Source organism: Styela clava, chromosome 7 (assembly GCF_964204865.1).
Source record: "Styela clava chromosome 7, kaStyClav1.hap1.2, whole genome shotgun sequence".
NCBI classification, from domain to species: Eukaryota; Metazoa; Chordata; class Ascidiacea; order Stolidobranchia; family Styelidae; genus Styela; species Styela clava.
The window spans coordinates 1215848-1222668 of NC_135256.1; positions in this window are offsets into that span (position 1 = coordinate 1215848).

The window sequence follows — 6821 nt, forward strand, 5'->3', positions numbered from 1 at the left end:
GAATCCAGTATTGCGAAGATTTGGCCTTATCTGCATACATATAGAATTCAGTATTGCGAAGATTTGGCCTTATCTGCATACATATAGAATTCATAATTGCGAGGATTTGACGTTATCTGCATACATATAGAATTCAAAATTACGAGGATTTGGCTTTATCTGCATACATATAGAATCCAGAATTGCGAGGATTTGGCGGTATCTGCATACATATAGAATTCAAAATTACGAGGATTTGGCTTTATCTGCATACATATAGAATTTAGTATTGCAAGAATTTTGCGTTATCGGCATACATATAGAATTCAGAATTGCGAGGATTTGTCGTTATCTGCATACATATAGAATCCAGTATTGCGGGGATTTGGCGTTATCTGCATACATATAGAATTCAGAATTGTGGGGATTTGGCGTTATCTGCATACATATAGAATTCAGTATTGCGAGGATTTGGCGTTATCTGCATACATGTAGAATTCAGAATTGTGGGGATTTGGCGTTATCTGCATACATATAAAGTTCAGCATTGCGAGGATTTGTCGTTATCTGCATACATATAGAATCCAGTATTGCGGGGATTTGGCGTTATCTGCATACATATAAAATCCAGGGGGGCGTTATCTGCATACATATAGAATTCAGTATTGCGAGGATTTGGCGTTATCTGCATACATATAGAATTCAGTATTGCGAGGATTTGGCGTTATCTGCATACATATAGAATTCAGTATTGCGAGAATTTGGCGTTATCTGCATACATATAGAATCCAGTATTGCGAGGAGTTTGCGTTATCTGCATACATATAGAATCCAGTATTGCGAGGATTTGGCGGTATCTGCATACATATATAATTCAAAATTACGAGGATTTGGCGTTATCTGCATACATATAGAATTTAGTATTGCAAGAATTTTACCTTATCTGCATACATAAAGAATTCAGAATTGCGAGGATTTGTCGTTATCTGCATACATATAGAATCCAGTATTGCGGGGATTTGGCGTTATTTGCATACATATAGAAATCAGAATTGTGGGGATTTGGCGTTATCTGCATACATATAGAATTCAGTATTGCGAGGATTTGGCGTTATCTGCATACATGTAGAATTCAGATGTGTGGGGATTTGGCGTTATCTGCATACATATAGAATTCAGTATTGCGAGGATTTGTCGTTATCTGCATACATATAGAATCCAGTATTGCGGGGATTTGGCGTTATCTGCATACATATAAAATCCAGTATTGCGAGGATTTCGCGTTATCTGCATACATATAGAATTTAAAATTGCGAGGCGTTATCTGCATGCACATAAACTTCAGAATTGCGAGAATTTGGCGTTATCTGCATACATATACAATTCAGAATTGCGAGAATTTGGCGTTATCTGCATACATTTAGAATTCAGAACTGCGAGGCGTTATCTGCATATATATAGAATTCAGAATTGCGAGACTTTGGCGTTATCTGCATACATTTAGAATTCAGAATTGCGAGGCGTTATCTGCAAACATATAGAATTCAGAATTGCGAGGATTTGGCGTTATCTGCATACATATAGAATTCATAATTGCTAGTATTTGCGTTATCTGCATACGTATGGAACAACACTTTTATTTCTATCAAATTATTTCCTTAAAACAACCCAGTTTGACATTTCCGAAACCTATAGAATTTATTCATTCGAACATTAATTTATACAAAATGTTCAAATGTAGTTTTGGTTCAAAAGGTTGATATAACTACAATTCCGAAAAGCTATTGAGGGATAGGATAGGATAGGATTTTTACATATTTATCCCGGGGGAGAGGAAAGCCGATAAGACGGCTTATCCATATGGCGAACCACGGCCTCTCGTCCGGTTACCATTCCAAGTCGGGTATATGGGATTCGTTTTACTGTATTGTTTGTTTTCGGAAGCATGGACTTGGTGGTGGAGGAAGCCGTAACCGACCAGCGGTTACGTGAACCACCCAACGACGGTGAGGAGTCCAGCAATCCTCTCGCACATAACCATCCCTGCATGTGATTCGAACCTGCGAACCCACGCAGAGTGATTAGAGGTGCGGTGGCGAGCGTATTCCTAACACTTAGCCCGTTGAGCCACACCGCCGCGTCTATATAATTATATAATTATGCAGCAATACATTGTGTTGTTGGAATTCCCATTTTATAAATAGCTCAGTAATCTTATACAAGGATTGACTCAATTTCCTGTCCCATATATTCCCATCTATAGCTTCAAGGCGTTTGAGCGAAACCTGACACATAAGGAAATGCGTTGCAGTTTACGTCCAAGCTATGTATGTATAGCGGACAATTATTTCAAACATACAGTAATTTATTTTTATTGGGTCATGTTGAATATAATGCTAATAGACATTGGGTATTTAAAACCCATGCCCCGCTTGCATTCTGTATTTTCAAACCGTGAAGTCGATAGAAAAATCAACTGACTAAAAACCGACTCCGGTCGAAGATAAAACAATAATAAACTTGATTCTGAAATATAAAGTTTCGACATAAAACTACTGATTTCAAGTCCTTTTAAGTTGGGGCTCAAAAGTTGATTCCGAATCAAGGTTGTGGGCAGAGGCGTACCAAACTAGTTTGCTGCCCGGGGCGAGTTTCTGATAATGCTGCTCATTATACCTAACTTCTAAAGTAATTTGGGTGATAAACAGATTATAGATGTCGTTATACACGAGAATAAATCAAGTGAAGGTCAAGTAAAGAAGAAACGTTTGTTTTATTAAAATGAGCATCAAAAATGTTGCGATTGTAAAATATAGGAAAATTTTTTCTTGGGTCAAAGGTCGGGGAAACAACCCTTGTTGAATAACCATCACCCCAGAACACATCATGTTAGCTTTTAATTAAATAAGAACACATCTAGGTGAGCATGTGTTGTAACGCAAACTCTACAGCTTGGTTCTGCTGCATCCCTACAATGTGCTGCCTGGGGCGGTTGCCCCCTTCGCCCCTCTCTAGGCTGGTTGTGGGGTTTACGGGGGTTGTTATTCTCCCAATTGGAAATTTAATTCAATACGAAATGTCTACTTAAAAAGCAATAGCGCCGTTTTACCGTCAACGCATTACCGTCATAACGATATCATTTGTGCGTTATAATCCTAACCCAATGATTTTTGTCGTTACGATATGTTTTCTTTTTCCACTCAAAAAGCAATAGTTTTACGGTCATTAGGATATCATCTGTGCGGTATAAATTTGACGCAATAAATTTTGTCGTCAAGATATATTTTTCTGTTTTCATAGTTGTCGCTGAGTTGTTGTTCATGCTGAGTATTGACAAGCAATGGCACAAAGTTTGAAATTAGTCGAAAAATAAAATTATTTAAAACGCATGGTTTGTTGATGGAATAATGTATCCTAAAATAAATCACAAAAATATACTTTTCCTCGACGGATGAAAACCCTCACGTTAAAATTTGATCGCTCAAAAGGAGAGCGTTGTATACTTATTCGAGATACTTCCCAGAGTCGCGACATAATCACTTTTTAATACAACGGCGCGTTGAAAAGAAAAATAGACTTTTCTAACATTAATTTACGACAAGTAAGAATTTTACATTTTTTTCATATAATCGATGCTACACGTGAGCTAGTTCATCTTCCTAAAATTAATTTGCACGATTTTTATTTCTAAATCCGACTTCATAACAATCAATTTATTAGGAAATGAATTGATATTTCGCAACACATGTGAAATTAGGTTTGGAATGATTGGCGTATATCATTCCTATATTTTTTATATTCATATCATGAGACAGTCACAATTTAATTTTGTTTTCGGTATATCTATGTTAAAATTTATGTTTGCGGCATAATTCATAATAGAATCCTATGGCAGCGTTGTGCGGGGCATTGATAGCGTGCGTATCCTGTACTGGGCTTACAACATTAACGAGGGTGCTTTTACATTCGTTTCTCTCTGGCAAGCCCACCCTCCTCTCTATAAAAAATTCATTGCTTTGCCTCGTACCAATCACAGGAGGCCATTCCCAGCGCCTTTATGTTGTAGACCACAACCTTAAAATTCCGCGATTTCACCAAATATTATTCCCGACATCGGGATTAGGAAAACGGTTTATATCTCAGGATCCCAACCACGAGTTGGTATAGATAAAAAATGTTCTGTCAATAAATACAAATAATTGTCAATGGTTCAGTGTAAACTAAGTTCCGCGGGCCGCACGGAATGTGTCCGCGGGTATATGCGTCCCGAGTACAAGGGTTTGGTTTGGATCACCTTGATTTAGAATATTATATGACCAACACTTTCATTTCCATGAATTCAGTTTGTTAACAAACAGGTTTGACATCGCCGAAACCTATATAAGTTATTCGTTCGAACATTTTTTTATACAAAATGTTCAAATGAAGTTTTGGTTAAAAAGGTTGACCTAACTACAACCCTGAAAATTCATTGAAGTATATAATTCTGCTGCAATACATTGTGTTGCTGCAATTCTCCATTTTATAAATAGCCCAGTAATCTCATACGAGGATTGACTCAATTTCCTGTCCCATTTATTCCTATCTATAGCTTCGACGCGTTCGAGCGAAACCTGACACATAAGGAAATGCGTTGCAGTTTACGTTCAATCTCTCTATGTATATCGGCAACTATATCAAGCACACAGTAATTTAGTTTATCATATATTTGTGAGTGCGAAGTGATTGAATATCTAAGTCAGGCTGGTCTAGGATAGATTTGCAAAGAATTGGGTCAAAATCTGTGACAGAAGCTTGGAACACAAAATGGAGTTTAAATCAGAATTATGCAGAGTACAAATTTGAATCTATTTTGAGCATTAGGCGGATTTATGCATTCGCATATTATTCAGGAGATGGCTACTTTTGAACCTTGGGAAATTTTCAACGCGTTTCAGTTAATCACAATTTTACTTAAATTTATTTATAATACCTAGAGGTGATATATCGAACGATTAATATCGGCACCACATAGTTTTAGCGATTCAAATCTGTTTGACTTATGCATTCTAACCAGTCTGATCCAAAATAATAGAGCTGTGTATTAAATATATATTTGTCATTATCCTAATGAATATTTTTGTATTACTATGATTCTAGAATTACTGAAAGCGCAATTAGGCGGTAATGCAATGTTGTTGAAAATACTAGATTTCTTTCAAATTTAAAAATAATTTTCAAATCATGATCATACACCAAATATAATTTTAAAAAGTTGACTTGCACGTTGTCTGAGTTAGTTTATCTATTCTGTAAACATAGAAAGTGGAGGATCATGAGTGTTGCATGCAAGATTCATCGTTTATAAATACGATACCTTAAGCATTAAGTAAAAGTTCGGCCAATTTATTTCGATCGGACTTCCTTACTTTTCGCCTTTATGTTTGGCAGTTCCGGTGTTATTTACATACTGCTCAGTTGCCAGCTACCCTTTTTTGACTTGGCTTCGATTTCAATTTGTTTTTGATTTATTCGTACTTTATGCTTTTTTTTAATTTACCGATACCAATTTTTAAAGTTTCTATTTCCACCTCAAATTATTGTTATTTAAAAATTTTACTTGACGCCATTCAAGATTTCCTATTCCTGGTTTTATTGATAAACAAGAGAACGATTTCTATTTATTCGTATATGGACAACGGTTCCATTACATTTGAGCCCACGTACATTTGAACCCACGACAACTGCACCTGCATACTATTGCACTTATGGAAATTTTTATAAAAATTGTCTTACAGATATTTGAACCCATACTAACCCTAACCCATGGGGTTTAGCACCCGCATATAGATTAAACCCGCAGATATACACATGAGTTCAAATGTACGTGGGTTCAAATGTACGGTCACCATGGACAACACTCATTTCGGCATCGACACGACTTTCTTCGAGTTAATGTAACTAGCGAGTAAACTTAATATAAATCCACGTGGTGAATCCCATTTTACCGCAATTGGTATGCAGTCTCTATATATGTGATGCTGTAATACCCGACATCGACAGCGAACGTTAGGCCGAAATAAGGTTGTATTTTAGTATAAATGAGGCCTGAGTTTGCACAAGATTGTGAAACTAAACGGATCATTTCGGTTGAAATATGGGTCTAATTTAGTTTAAATTGGGGCCCAGGATACCACATTTCCCACAATACAACTATTAGCTCCGTTAAAAGTTGAAACTTCGCAATAAATAATTTCGACGTAGTCATTTCTAGATTGACTTTTTCTAATTTATAATGAGTTTTTTGTCGCGTATGTCGAAATGGTAACACTTGTTACCATATAATTCCGATATTGAACTTTGAAATGTTGTCAGAGTTATAGCTCTCTCCCATCGATGAACTGTTGCATCGCTTAGATCAGGGGTGGGCAATCACTTTCCTGAGTGGGCCGGATGCGGATAACAGACTTGGTTACTGGGCCGGATGATCAAAACTCAGTATGATCAGAAACGGTTATTTGCAAATACCCATGGTGATAGTATAGGGAGGAAGAGATGCTGATGGTTGTGGGGATAAAGACTATCACCCTATATATTTAAGTTCGATTCCCGCGTTATTGTTTTGACACGCGTTGTGGAATGTGACTCCAATCTGAACTCCTTCAGACGATAATAAGCACACAGTGTTGATGCTAATCGTTGTTGTATATAATAGGAAGATGCACAACCCAAATTCCGAAAACAGATAAAATTGCAACACATTTAACTCTTAACACAGTAAATCAGGAGTGAATCAAAACACATCAAACTTAACGCAGTAAAACAGAAGTGAATCTAAACACATCACACCTAACGCAGTAAAA